We start from the raw sequence: 14,182 nt of genomic DNA on the forward strand, positions 1-14,182 counted from the left end.
GGTGCATTCTTGCAGGCATTTAAACTAAAACCCAGCAAACAGGTGCTGCCAAGTACTGCAGGGTGCTTTGCTGCAGAATGAGACACAGTGACAGCACCCCAGCTGAAGGCAGGTGTCGGCACCAAGCCCCCTCGCCCCCAGCACATACATTAATGATCCGTATCCCTGCCCCAAGAATCCCCAGGTCAGTCTCTCCAGAGGCCCTGAAGAAAGGCCTTCAATACGACATCTCTCCAAACTACTCAGTATTGCCAAAAAAAAACAAACCTTGCTTCTCCCATATTCCCTGGACCATCACGGGGACACCACTCCAACCCCATCTCAGTGGGTTGCCAACACCTTCCCAAAAACCACTTGGGCTGCTGGATTCAGGTGTTCCCAACAGGTGCTTCTGCTAACGCACGCAGCACCTGCAATCCTGCACCAGATCTCACTTGCTGAAGTCAAGAGACTTGCTTTCGGAAACCGCTCGGCTGTGGTTCAGTTGAGAGACACGCAAGGAAAGCCGCACTTCTCAATGCCCTTAAAATGCCAACACATCCTGATGTCAAATTGAGGCCCATTCCAGTGCTTCAGAGAGCACCCTGAAGGCTCAGCGCCTCCCTAAGTAAACTATGTGTGCTACTCTATAGATATATGTCATATATTAAGTATTAATAAATATACTCATCTAGTGTTATTATACAGAGGTTTGGGAAAGGAGAATCACCAGCTATTCTTCCTGACAGTCCCATTTTTTAAAAGGGAAACTCAAGTGAAACAGCTTAAAATCCATGCCCGTCTCAATAGCATGCAATGGCCAACAGCACTCAGCTGCTAACATGGAACGCACACAAAACACACGCTGTTACGATGCACAATTAGCTGCTACAATTCATTGCACTTCCATTTTTGTTTGTAGCTGGTTTCAATTTTCCGAGTCTCGTACAAATGGGCGCATCTTTGCGGCTGTGTATGACAAACTTGTGAGGCAGGGGGAGGAAGGGAACATTTTTGTTCCTGGTGCTTTGTTTTGTTTTGTTTTTTTTATTTACAAGCCTTCTCACTGGTGGTTTTAAAGCATATCCTCTTTTTTTCTTTTTTCAGAACTCCCTGCGTGACTTGGTATCTTTGTTCTCACAATGGCAGCAATGAAGATACCCGTCAACTGGAAAGCAAACAAAGTCACCAGCATCGTTTCCCTCATTTCAAGAGGAACCAAATGTCCTTGCCTTTCAACCCTGGATTAGGAGAGACAGTCCAGAGCACCCAGGAAGTACAGTCCTATTGTGGCCCAAACTAGGGGTTAGACAGAGAGCAACAAACTCACTTCACTTGTAAATGAAACCAGTCCTGCCCAGGAACCGTGAAAGGCAAGATCCCAGTCATCTAACTGTCCCACTCCACCCATAAGGGATTATTTTACAGCTGACATCGGTGAATCTCAAACTGGACCTGGAGCACAGCGACAGCAGCCAAGCCACCTGAAGATTTTCTTTACAAAAGAAAAGACAGTTTCCCCATTTCGTCATGGAAAGGATCAGTGATATAAACTCCCCTCTCATATAAAACATATAAAACTGCCCAGCTTTTCACTGCAGAATGACAACCCCAGTGTCTTAAGCCAGAGAATCAGTGCCATAGGTTAACAGATGAAAATCAGGAAGATCCAAGCAAAGAGCTTCCCAGACCTGTTTCCATCCATATTCTCCTACAAGAACCTGGCAGGGGGCAGCTGAATAACTACACTGCCCGTGAACTTGAACTTGCAGATCTTTGCCTTCCAAGCAAGGACCCCAATCGTGGACGTGAACAGAGCCCCTGCCAGAGGGACGGGGCAGCCGGGACCATCTTGCGTTGAGCGGCAAGGAAACGCGCTTCTCCGCCCAAAGCGCCGGACTCTGCAGCCCATGCTGTGGATGTCCTGATTTCACCCGCATCAGTAATGAACAATCAGTCCTACAGCAACAGGGTTGGCTGTTCTGTCCCTTTCAAATTTATAGCTATTGCTGATTAAAATGTATCTGCCCTTGGCTTCAACTTCATCTTCCGGATACATTAAGCATTACTCTTATTAAATCAATAGGTTACTCTCTGAGTTACACTGTTGCATGGAGGGAAAAGGGGGGACAAATAAAGACACAAACAGCAAAAGCCAGTGGCTTGCCAAGAGATGTCAATAACTGCTCGATACTGCCTGGCGCTGAGCATCCAGCTGCGGTCCTGAGCGCGCTCACGTAGTGAATAGTTGAGGGCACATCACAGGAGCTCCTCGGACTGGCCATGCCCTCTCAAATGCCCCTTCTTTCAGGGGTGCAAGATTTCACAGTGAACCGGGGTTGTCGCATCACCCAAGGGAAAAAAATTGGACACAGCTGATGGCAAAGCCCCTGGGAGCAAACACCAGCTGGTTTTAAATCTAAAGCTGACTCTCCGGCACCTGACAGCAAACAGCTCAGAAGTTGGACACACAGAAGACTACCTAAGCAAACCCCAGCACCGAAGACCACCTAAGCAGACTCGAGCTCCTTTTCCAAGCATCTCTTTCCACTAAGACATAGAACAATTTTAATTTGCAGCCACAGAGAAGAAATCAGTACTAGGCACTGCTCCTCACACCACGTTGTTGGCTTAACCCTCCAGAGAAAGGGCATTTCCTTGGGAGAAGACCACCAGCCAGGCATGAGGGCTGCAGGACCAGCATGAGTGGCAACTATGTCCTGCCAGCTCTTCTGGCCAAGTGAAAGCCTTGGAGCGAGAACACTCAGGGGGACATAATGCTGCACCCTCTACAGGGTAAATTAAACATATCTGCATAAATCAAAGCACTTCCTGGAGGGTTTCCCCCACCCCCTTTAATCCGGGGCTCGTCTGTGTTCTCACCGTAACAGATTGCAACAGAGTCTGGGTTCTGAAAGGGTGCAGGGAGTGCTACAGGATGCTCTGAGGTAGGACAACTCGAATGGGGGACAGGTACAAGGAAGACAGTGCAGACACCTCCATCCTACAGACCAGGAAGAAGGGGCTCACTCCAAGCATCCCGCTTTGCTCAAGACTCCCCACTTGGAGCAACTGACCCCTGCAAAGAGTAGCTCCAGGACCAGACAGTAGTGCTCCTCATCAGGACCAGACCAGACCGGGTCAGCGGTGCCAAAGCCGATGTCACAGAAATGACCCAAAGCCAGAGACAACCTGGGAACGCCGGCTTTCCTGGACTGGATCAACAGGCAGAGGCACGCCCCTGACTGCCACTGAAGCTACACCGCCCTTTAACAAAGATCTGGAGTAGGGCAGGGATCGTTGCATGACTGAATATCAACCTCAACCAGCCAGACAGCTAACACACGCCTAACGCGGCCTGGGTTTTGTGTGTTGGGGGCGAGGGAAGGGATATGTGTGCCCATTGATGTGATCTTTGTGTTCCTTGTTTTTTGGTCTTCCTCTTTCCAGTTAGCTGAGCTGCAACTTCTTCCCCTACCCCCACCCCCATAACACATTAAAAAAACTTAACTAAAACAGATCTGATCTTGCTTATCTGGATGCTGACTCCAACTGACATCCTGCCCCTTGGGCAACGGTTGGACCTGATCATCTCTCTCCCTTCTAGCTCCAATATCTATGAACCTATGATCTTCAGGTTATCAGGTGAAGAGCTATGTCACATGGACTACTCATTGCTCAAATTCATACAGCCATCGCTAATCAAGACAGGTCTGTTAATTAAATACAAGCGAGGAGATGCTTGAAAAGCAACACGTTACCTAAAAGAAGGTCTTGGCCCTCTCCGTTCAGTTTGTTGCTGTGCATGAAGACAGCCCAGAACTGAGGAGTGCGCTTGGTTTAAAAAGGGAGACAAATTTTTCTGGGACCCCCTCCCCCCCCCCCCCCCCCCCCACACAATTTTTAAAGAAAAAATAATCCATTTTAGCCAAAAAGTAATGATTTTTTTTTGTTAAAATGTCAAGATTTTGACTAGCTCTATTATGAAGAGAAACCCAGTGCTCTCAAAGATGTCACCTCATTCATAAATGTGAATCTGAATAAGGGCACAACGCTTTATTTTGAAATCAGGTGGCTTCATGAGCAACCTAATGAGGGAGAAGGTATTTGAGTGGGATTAAAACCCGGGGCCAGTCGCCCCTGATGGATCAGTCCTCTGGGCAACTCCTATTCTGTTGGGTCCTAAGCAGAGAAACGCACGGCTCCTTGTTCTCTCTCTGCCGGGTGAGGTCACCCTCTCCACCAATCTTGCCATTTTTGTTTTGCAGCGTTCACATCTCCATTAATTGCTTTAATGACCAATCCATCAACCAACTGGGAGCCCTGGCAACGGGCCGATAGTGCTGCTTCGTTAAGGACTGAAGAATGTGGCCCAACAGCAGACATAATCTCCTGTACTTCTATAGCACCTTCCATCTCTAGGGACCACAAAACAATCCACAAATATTAGTGAATATAGGTCCAGCACCCCTGCAGAGGAAGGAGGTACTGTCCCCAACCAGCACAAACTAATAAAAGGGACTTGTCTACCATCTTGCCAAGTCCAAAAACCAGATTTCCCCCTTTCTCCCCCATCCCGACTCCTTTCCAATGCTGGAGCTCCTGACTAGGTTTCCCTCCCAGTGCCATTTCAAAGGGCCTCTGCTAAAAAGTGAGTTTTCTGCAGTCCCAAAACAGCTCCTTTAGCCCTGCCCCTCCAAAAAGCAGGTCAAAGCAAAGAGCAAGGCACAAACAACAGCTTCACCATCCAAAACTTAGGTCAGGAACTGCACTACAAAGCCTCCAAAATGCAAGAAACACGCTGTTCTTGGTGTCAGATTTATTGCTGCCTTGCAGAAGGAAGCCAAACATCTTAATATGGAAAAATGCAGCCGCTTCTGACCCAAACAGATTGGGAACAGGAAGTAAAAGCAAATTACCCAGCTGCGGCCTCCTCAACGTATGAGCAGAAGCAGAGACCCAGGGTTTCCTGCCACTGCCTCCCCCAATTCACAACTGCCCCGGGCACTTTCCCCTCAGGCCCAAGCCCAGTCCCACCACAGGCAGGAGGAACTGGATGTGAATGCCCCCGAGAAACCGGGAATCCTTTTACAAGCCCAAGGGAGCAAGGAGAAGGAAGGAGAACCTCCCCAAAAAGCTACGCTATGCTACGCTCTGCTCTGCCTGCCAAATGGTGCAGCTCTCAGGAGGATGGATTCTCGGCTGGAGTAAGCCAATGGAGCAATGCCACCCGCACAAGGATCTTGCCCGCTGACTCTACATAGGTGCATCTGAGACCAGACCCAGGCACCAGGAAACTGGGCCAAGATTGAAAAATGACAAGTCAGGCCTTAAATGGTTAAAAAAAAAATAAATCACAGGCTCTTAAACCAAGATGATGAGCTCTGGATTCTTTTTTTCTTTGTTGTTTTGTATCCAAGACAAAGCTTTCAAGTTTTATTCTGCTGTTAAAAGGACTAGAAACCTGATTTTTTTTTGTTTTTTTGTTCTAAATGAAAGCTAGGAACTTTGTGCAATCACCTGACTCCCGGAGCTGGGGGTTGAAGAAAATGCAATCCATTATTTCCCAAAGTCTGCAATACTCATCGTTAGAGCCAGCCACACCGAAAGGGCCCTCTTTGCAAAAGACCCTGACTGTGAATGCCAAACATGCTGGCGTTAAAAGCTCAGCAGAACAAAACGTGACACACCAGCCACACAATGCAACAAAAATGGCATTTTACAATGAGCACATGCTAAATGAAGCCTTTCCATCCAACCCCCAAATTAAAACCCAGCTTTTGTGAAGGTTTGCAACTATTATTTTTATTACCTCAAGCACCTATCGCTACAAGACCTTAAAAGATCAAGCATCAGGTAGTAAAATATTTAACAACAGAGAACCTGAGTTTTTGAAGTTTTTTTTGCTCCCAGCAGGAATAGGCCAGGTTCTGGTCTGGCGTCCCAAGTGAGATCCACCAGGTTGAGACTGGCATCAGGACGGGCAGAATCTCACCCCAAAATGCACACAGCTTTTCTGGGGGAAGAGCTAGAAAGAATCAGGACGAGGGAGTAGGCATATATCTGTATAGCTACCTCTCTCTTTATATCTATAGATAGATAGATAGATCGATCGATCGATCTATATAGGTGTCTAGCTATATCTAGACATATAGATAGATATCTAGAAATATAGATAGATGTACATAGGTAGATATCTATATACAGATATATAGCTATATAGAAGAATATAGATATATAGATGGATACCTATATAGATCTATCTAAAGATATCTACAGATAGACAGATACATCTATTGGGTACAGCACAGGCTACGGCTTTTCTGAGGACATTTTGTACAGTACATTTGCAATCCTGCCCCCGAGTGCGCGCACGAAGACGCTCTTCCGCACACGGCAGTGTTGAGCTCCTACCTCATATTCTTTTAAATCTGTCAGCTTCTCATTCCCAAGAGCTGCTTGGGCTGAGGGGCTGTGCGGCGAGGCAGGAAACCCTCTTTGCACTCATGTTATCGCCGCCCAAAATCCTCGCTGCGCCCAGGAAGCCTCCGGAGCAAATCCGAGTTTAGAAAGAACAATACACGGGTGTCAGGAAAGGCAGCCGAGTCGGTCAGAAGTGCCGCCAAAATCTCGCCTCTTTCTCCAAAAAGGCCCTCCCTTCAGCCGGCTGCCAATCAAGCCCTGATCACGAGGCCGTTCCCAGAGCCTGAACAGAGTTCTTATTGACACAGCTTATGTCTGCGGCACGCAGCCCTCTGCCAGGCTTTCAAGAGCAGATCGGATTACACAGACACATTCTCCACAATTTTCTGCATCTAGAAGCCTTTCAACATAAAACGCCGGCCTCCAAAGACTGGAGGGGTTTTTCAGCTCAGTGCCCCTGCATGTCCTTGCTCAGAAAGAAGCCCGGTTCTGCCACCTGGACTCGGGCTAAGGAGACCTTTGCTCCTGCAGAAATCCCAATTAAAGGGGGTTTGGGGGTGGAAATCAATCCAAAGGACTACCCACAAGGCAGGGATATCAGGCCTGCGGTGGGTCTTGAGCAGCAAGAAGAATATTTGCAGACCCAAGTTCAAACTGGGGAATCACCCAGCCCCCAATTCTGGCCATCGCACGTTAACCCCGGAGCGAGCGGACTCAAAGCACAGGCCTCTCATCTATTTATTCACCAGGCGCACCGGGAAGGGCAGTCCCCCAAGCCGCTGACACACGAAGAGGCCTCTCCCCATAGGCCAACTTTACAATCAGAGCGTAAAAGGAATTAGCAAAATGCTTTACACCGACAAAAGCGCTCTTTGCCAAAGATGTTCAGGTCCTACCAGAGCAGGGGGACTTTGGCCTTCATATTCCAGCTATGCAGAGGAAGACGCACACCTTTGCTTCGAGGGCTAAGACGTGTTCGTTTTTTAAAAAACTGAATAAAAAAAATCTAGGAGGAAATGTGGAACCTGTAGCAAACGAGCCAATGCATTACGCACAAGACATTAGTTTCCCTGCCGAGAGAGAGTCATCCCCAAGTCGCTTCACCGGGCGTGACTGAACGTCCCTGCTGAAGTCTGACTTCTAGAAAGCAGGCACAAATCAAGGGAGATTTGAACTCGGGGGCTTTTTACGTGGTTTTCAGGCTGGCGTGTTTTCCGGTAAACCAGGCGCCTCTCCCAGCCTCGGCTGGTCGTCGTGCGCAGTCCGAGGCCGGTGCTGGAGGGGCGCCGCGGGGGCTGGGCGCCCCCAAACCTCGGCGGGGTCCAGCCCACGCAGACCCGCGCGCTGCTTGGCGCTCCCGCCTGAACGAAGCCGCCGCTCCCCTGCACCCCGCGCGTCTGCGTCACACACCCGGGCCTCGCGGACAAGCTGAGCTTTAGCCACACAGCGGAGAAACCTGTGGGAGAGGGATGCGCTGCTGCGGTACCCTTCCGCCCAGGCAGCCTGGAGGTCCTCACCGGTGACGACCGTCCGGCGCGAGCCCGCGAAGGGGCAGCGTCTTCCCACGGGAGTGTCGCCCTGTGGAGACGCGGGGTTGGATCGCCGCCCAACCCCGCAAGCAGCGCACGGACGGGAAGCCGGCATCGCCCGTGCGACCCCCGGCCCCCGCCCCGACGGGCCTAACAAAGGCTGGAAGCCTTTCCCCGAGCGCCCCACACCCCTCAGCACCGGGCGGGCGCACTCACCTCCCGGGGCCGGGCCGGGGCCGGGGCCGCTCAGCGGCGGCAGGCGCCGGCCATGGGGCGCGGCCGGAGCGGAGAAGAGCGCGGAGCTCAGCACGGCCCGGTGCGGGGGAGCGCCGCCATCTTCCGCGCCGCGCCGCCCCGCCCCCAGCCCCGCCCCGGGCGCCGCCGCGCCCCTTCCCCACAGCCGCGTGCGGGAGCCTGGGGCGCCGCGAGCCTGCTCCCCTCAGCTCCTCGCTGACACCCGCGGCCCGCCCGTGGGCGCGACCAGGCCGCGGCCCGCTTCGTCCCCACGCCCGGGCGGGGCGGCGCTGGGCCTTGCCGCTGCCCCTCGCGCTCCGCTGAGGGCCGGCGGGCGCTCTCCCGCTCGGCGCGCTCGAGCTCAGCTGTCACCTCCAGGCCCGGCCCTGTTTGCGTTATCGTGTGCCCGGAGAGATCCGGAACACGCCACCGCGGGCCCCAAAGGAGCTCGTAGTTTCCGTGGCAGGAAGCTTGGAGCGGACGGTTTCCCCCGAGGTGCTGAGCCCTCACCGCCGCCGGGAGGGGCTGGAGGCTGCAGAGGGGGTGGTAGCGGCCTTCAGCTCCCCGCCGGGGCCGCACAGAGGCTGGAGCCGGGCTGGTGGCAGTGCGGGCAGGTGCAGGACAAGGAGCAGTGGGCTCAGGCTGCAGCACGGGAAGTTGAGGCTGGAGATTAGGAAGAACTCTCTCACGGGGAGGGTGGGGAAGCGCTGGAAGAGGCTCCCCAGAGAGGTGGCGCAGCCTCCATCCTGGGAGGTTTTAAAGTCCTGGGTAACCAGCTCTGGCGGGGATGATGTAGTCGGGGCTGGCCCCCTTGGAGCAGGGGGCTGGATAGACGCAGCTCCCGGGCCCCCTTCAGCCCTCCGCTCTGCGAGTCCATGGTCAGTCGTGCCCCTGAAGAGCTGGGCAGGGTGCCACCACGGGCAGAGCCAGGCTTTAGCCAAGGGGGAGGCACATGCCGCGGGCATCACCCCCCAGAGCACAGCACCTATGTTTCTCCAGGTAAAAAGAAACTAGCAGCTTTACTCATCAGCCGGGGCAGAGTGATTCAGCCTAAGATGGAAGCCAGCTCAAACAGGGCTTCATCGGGCTGCAAAATAGGAGCTGTATGACCAGCAGCCGCCAATGCAAAGCAGGACACAAGAAAGGCTAGCTGGCCTTTTCATCAAGAGCTTTCAAAAGAAGAGAGGGTGGTGAACAGTTTAGCTGGAATCAGGTAGATGCACTGGTATGATACAGAAGATAAACCTAAATATTTCCATAGGAATCTGCAGTGTCCAAAACACCCTGCCCTGCTGTGGTCCAGCTGAGCCCTTTGCAAGAGGAGAATGACTCAAGGATATTTTTGTCATAAAAGAGTGACAGTGAAGAACTGGCATGCTCCGAGGGTGGCCTTGAGTCTAACCAGATTGAGCTCTAGTGTCTTAACCCCCCAGCCCATCTCACAGCAGCTCTGAATACAAATGCATAAAGAATGCGTATTTTTTTTAAAAGTTCAGTTTCAGCCTCAAATTCCCCGTGTCTCCTCTAAATGCGATGCGGATCCCATACCCGGAGGCCTGTTAGCACAGAAGTGGGGAAAGCTCTCTGGTATGTTCCCCCTCCACCTTGCCAGCATTGCTGTGTCGTTTCAGCTATGGGAGGTAGTCTTGCTGCCACGGTTCACTGCCATTCTGGTTTTGCTCAACGAACTGCACCCACGATGACGCGAGAAGGGGAACCTATGCACAGCATGAAGCAGTCCTAAATCCGCGCAACCTGTTCTGTGTGCGGAAGGAGAAGCTGATTTCCTAGCCCGCCTAGCTAGGTGGTTTCAAAGCAGGCTTTCCAGTGCAGCCCACAAAAATATCCCGTGGCCTGCTTGGGTTGCATGTTCAACTCTGCCTGGCCTTTGCTTTATAAATCATCGGGTTTGAACTCCCACCAAAGATCGTTAAAAATGGCTGCTAGCCTGGGACCCGAGAACAAGTCACTTTGCTTCTCTCCCACACAGAGGCACGGTCTGCATCAATGTGCCACTGTTTGCAAAGTTATTTGCAGATGGAAATGGCGGCGGCAGCAGCCTTATCTACTGCCAGCCAGGCTGTAGCAGTCCCAGCACTAAACACTGAGCATGGAAGAACATGCAAAAAAATAACATTTGTGGAAATTTCCCATCGATTTCAAGGACAAGGGCATAGCACGAAGGAGAGGAAAGAGGGTCAGGCCGGTCAAGACTGGACTGGCCCTCAGGAGATTTGCCTCCTAATTGTGGCTCTGCCACAGAGTCACCGTGTGACCCTGGGCAAGTCCCTTAGGCCAGTGATTTATTTATTTATTTTTATTTTTTGGTGGGGGGAGAACCAGGTTGAGAGCGTCTGGGCTAATGATTCAGACTGAAGTCAGCCAAAGCCACCGGCCACAGGTGGAAACATCAGCCTTAGTCACATGGCGTGTCAGTGTTCCCGGTCTGCCCAATTGAGAAAATAACATTCACCTGCTTCACCAGGCAGTTACGTGCATCAGTTAACTAACAAATGCAAGCAAAGCCTGCAAAGACACGGGCAGAATAAATCCAAGTGTGTGCCTACCAGGCCTGCAGGTAACTCTCTTGCCCGACCGAGCAGGAAGGTGAGGGGTAGCATCAGCGCAGCACAAATAGTAATAGCACATGGACACGTGTGAGTAGAATATAAAGCGATCGGTGGCAAAGATGGATGCCTGATGCTTAGCGGTGAGCCTGTCCAGCAGAGGATGAAGGAGGATGCTCTGCAAGGAAAAGGCTGTGGTACCATTCACAATATCTGGGTACTGCAAGAGGAAATAGTGCATGAAGCACAGCAGCCAGGCAAGACGCTCCCGCTGGGATCCGACATGAGCAGGTTGCCTTGGCTGTACCTGCGTGAGGAGCGAAGAGGAGAAGCCCAGCTCTCCGTTGGACGTGAGCTGAGCCTGAGGCCAGAAGCACCTCTCGTTCCTCTTCCCTTTAATCTCCCTGCCCTTTGCAAGGACCATCCCTTCTCCGAAACCTCCATCTGCAGTCGCCTCACGGAAATCTGATGCTAGCCGGCTTTGATTAGCATCAACTGTTGACACCGGAATGCTGAATCATGAAACCAAAGTGATAAACAGGGTTATTTATACCCAAGGAAATTAATCCCACGCCATGCAGGGGCTGAAGCAAGGGACCGGGAATCGAGATGCTTGAGTTTCAGTCCCACTTCTAACACCCAGCGTGACAGTAAGCAAATGGTAATCTCTTGGCATAAGGTGGGAGGAAGAGCAGAGGATCTGATCTGCTCTTCCTAGGGCACCCAACACTGCCTGCAAAGTCAACATTATTGTGTGGAAGAGCTGGAAGTCTCTTGGGGCCAACCCAACACTGCAAGATGGATTTCCACAGCTTCCTACAATCACAGAAAATTAGGGCTGGAAGGGAGCTTGGGAGGTCACTTCTAGACCAACCCCCTGCTCCAAGCAGGACCGGCCCCAACTTCCCTGCACCATGTCGTCACAACCACCCAGGATGAGTGAATACAAAATACAACCGGCAGAGATCTCTTCAAATTTCACAGCCTTATGGAGCATAAGGGCAAAAAGGCATCCGCTACGTGGGCCACCTATAAGTCACAGGTTATGGCCCTGGGACTCCGGGATTCAGCTCAATACTTCCCGCTCGACTGAGGTTGGAGTTGACCCAAAGGAAATTCTAAATATGGATCATTTCTAGCACCAAGTAGCATGTTTTATGCACTTGCTGCTGGTCTCACCACAACGAAGATGAGCTGTGGATGTGGGGGGGTTCGGTCTAAGCACGTTTCCAATCTGACAGCACTGATTCATCAAACTCAAGCTTTGCACGGGCCAGGAGAAGCTCCAGGAAAAATAAAACCATTTCCCAGGTTCCAGGCAGCTGATGAAAATATGAGAGCGTGACACAGTGCCCCCAGAATAGCCCGGTGATGGAGGTCCTCTCCTGGTCTGTGAAAGACCCTGATTCAAACCCTGGCATCGTGCAGTCAGAGTACGGCCCCCAGGCTCTTCTGGAGCAGGTGTATCTCAGGATTTCCTGTGGGAGCTGTTCCACATTGGAGGCAGAACTAGCTGTACATTGGGCCAGAGAGACAGGTGTTTTCTCTCTGTCTCTCCCTGGTGAGTGCACAAAACTCTTAGAAAAGGCTTGCATTTCTGTGCCAGACAGGATCATTTTTTGCAGTCCTCAGCCGGTGGGAAGGCCAGCACCCATCCAGCTCCCAGCTACCCCTGACAGGTGTAGGTCCACCCGAACCTCACCAGGCTGGCGTGGTTAAACCCTGATGGCACCAAACTCCTCGCTCCTGATGGGAGAGGGGTGCTGTGAGCCCAGGCTCCCTCACGCCGGTGGAGCCCAGCATAATCCATAGATAAAAGGCACTTCCGCAGATGCAAATGATGGTTTTCCTTCGTGCATGGGCTCCTATTTCTCAGGTGCCCTGCAGTTTGATTACACCTGCACCCTGGCAGGGGGAGGGAGGCTGCTCTCCCGGTTAGTTTTAGAGCCACTTCCCAGCTCGGTGCGTCTGCATTTTTCAAAGCACAGGCCCAGTTCCTAGTGTCCGCCTGTGGCAGCCTGACAGCAGGGCTGCTTGTCAGGAAACGCTGCTTCCTAGCCTGCAGCTTATCTCAGCAGATATGTACCAGCAGCTGCACAGGAGGCGTTGGCTAGGGGCTACACAATCTGGGGCTTGGACCCCCGAGGGCTGCAACCACAACGAAGGCACCAGCCCCGGCAAAACCGGCCCTCAAACATCAAGTTGCTTGGGACTTTCCAGGCCAGAAACCTTTTCCCAGTCAGGCAAACTGTGGAAGAGCTGATGCTCTGAGGGTCACAGGCCATTTGGACATGCACTAAATCATCCTCAATGGCTACCGTGACCTGACTGCATCCTCACACTGGGCCCAGTGCCTTCGATCTGGATGCCACCCATCAGAACACAGACTAAACGCTCACCTACGGTTTCCCCCCCACCACGAAGGAGTAAGCTCTAGGGGATCTGAAAGCACCAACCTCTTACCCTAGCAATGTCAGGTGCTACCTTCTGTTCCGGCTGGTTATGTGGCTAATTCCCCCAAGAAGCAAGCTAAATAGTCTGCCATCTATCTAGCTATCTATCTGCTGCATGTATACATACAATGCATGTACATAAATATATATTACATACACACACATAATATAAAGGAAATACAGTGACCGTAGCTGCCTGCAGAACTCAGACCAGAGGGCGCGAGACCTGGGCACTTTTTCAGGAAGTTTGTTCGCAAACAAAGCATGCCCTGGGAGGGGAATCTCATCCTGTCTGCAGCTTTCCAGGTCCAGGTACACCCCGTTATCACAAATTGGCCAGTGCATCATTGGAGCAGCCCTTGTGGCCTGAAATTCCCATCAGGAACCGGGGTGAGCGAGGCTGGGAGCACTGGAGGCAATTCCAAATGGAAAGAGGGGACCTGCTGCAAACTCCAGTCCCACCCCTTGCTCCAGAACCCACCACGCCCATCGTGCTCCAGCCTCACTGTCTGTTCTGCCATCCCCTGGCCAGGCCTGCTTCCTCCTTTTGCTTGCTAAACCTCATGCACAAAATTGTGGCTCTCCATTAAACTCCCTCTGATGTACCGGAGTCATCTCCAAGCCAGAGCCCCTCCCAGTACAAGCTCAGATGCTGTGCACCAGAGCTCACAACAGAAGAAACTCAGACTCGGGTAACTCAACCAAACCAAATCCTGCACCACTGAAAATGTCTGCAGCTTTTTTGAATGGTCACCACTGGAGGAGAGTCACGCATGTTTTAACCAAAGGCAGGGGCATCATTTAATCTAATCTCCTAGACAACCACATATTTTAAATCCCTTGTTTCCAAGTCACGGTAATTGTCACCCCTGCAACGAGATGAATGCCCCGGAAGTATAAAGGTGGCCTATTTTTATGACTGTATTTCAGCAAAACCCATTTCTCATGGTCACAAGTTAACACTGTCAAATGCATCTCTCCCGAATCTTACTCACTG

At 51.8% G+C, this 14,182-nt stretch overlaps 1 protein-coding gene across 8 annotated transcripts in view; it reads right to left on the reverse strand.

Annotated features, from left to right (window-relative positions):
- Positions 1-8,304, reverse strand: part of MBNL3 (muscleblind like splicing regulator 3) — a 97,110-nt gene extending 88,806 nt beyond the window's left edge. For 4 of the 8 annotated variants that reach the window (XR_016443998.1, XR_016443999.1, XM_090061495.1 and 1 more), the window contains exon 1: positions 8,148-8,304. The gene's annotated coding sequence lies outside the window, so the exon portion shown is untranslated. Of the gene's footprint in view, positions 1-6,393; positions 6,607-8,147 lie in introns of those variants that run through there. The other 4 variants (XR_016444000.1, XM_090061501.1, XM_090061502.1 and 1 more) reach the window with 3 other exon arrangements.
- Between the last annotated feature and the right edge of the window lie 5,878 nt (positions 8,305-14,182).

Source organism: Crocodylus siamensis, chromosome 8 (assembly GCF_052110815.1).
Source record: "Crocodylus siamensis isolate JL-2025a chromosome 8, ASM5211081v1, whole genome shotgun sequence".
NCBI lineage: Eukaryota > Metazoa > Chordata > Crocodylia > Crocodylidae > Crocodylus > Crocodylus siamensis.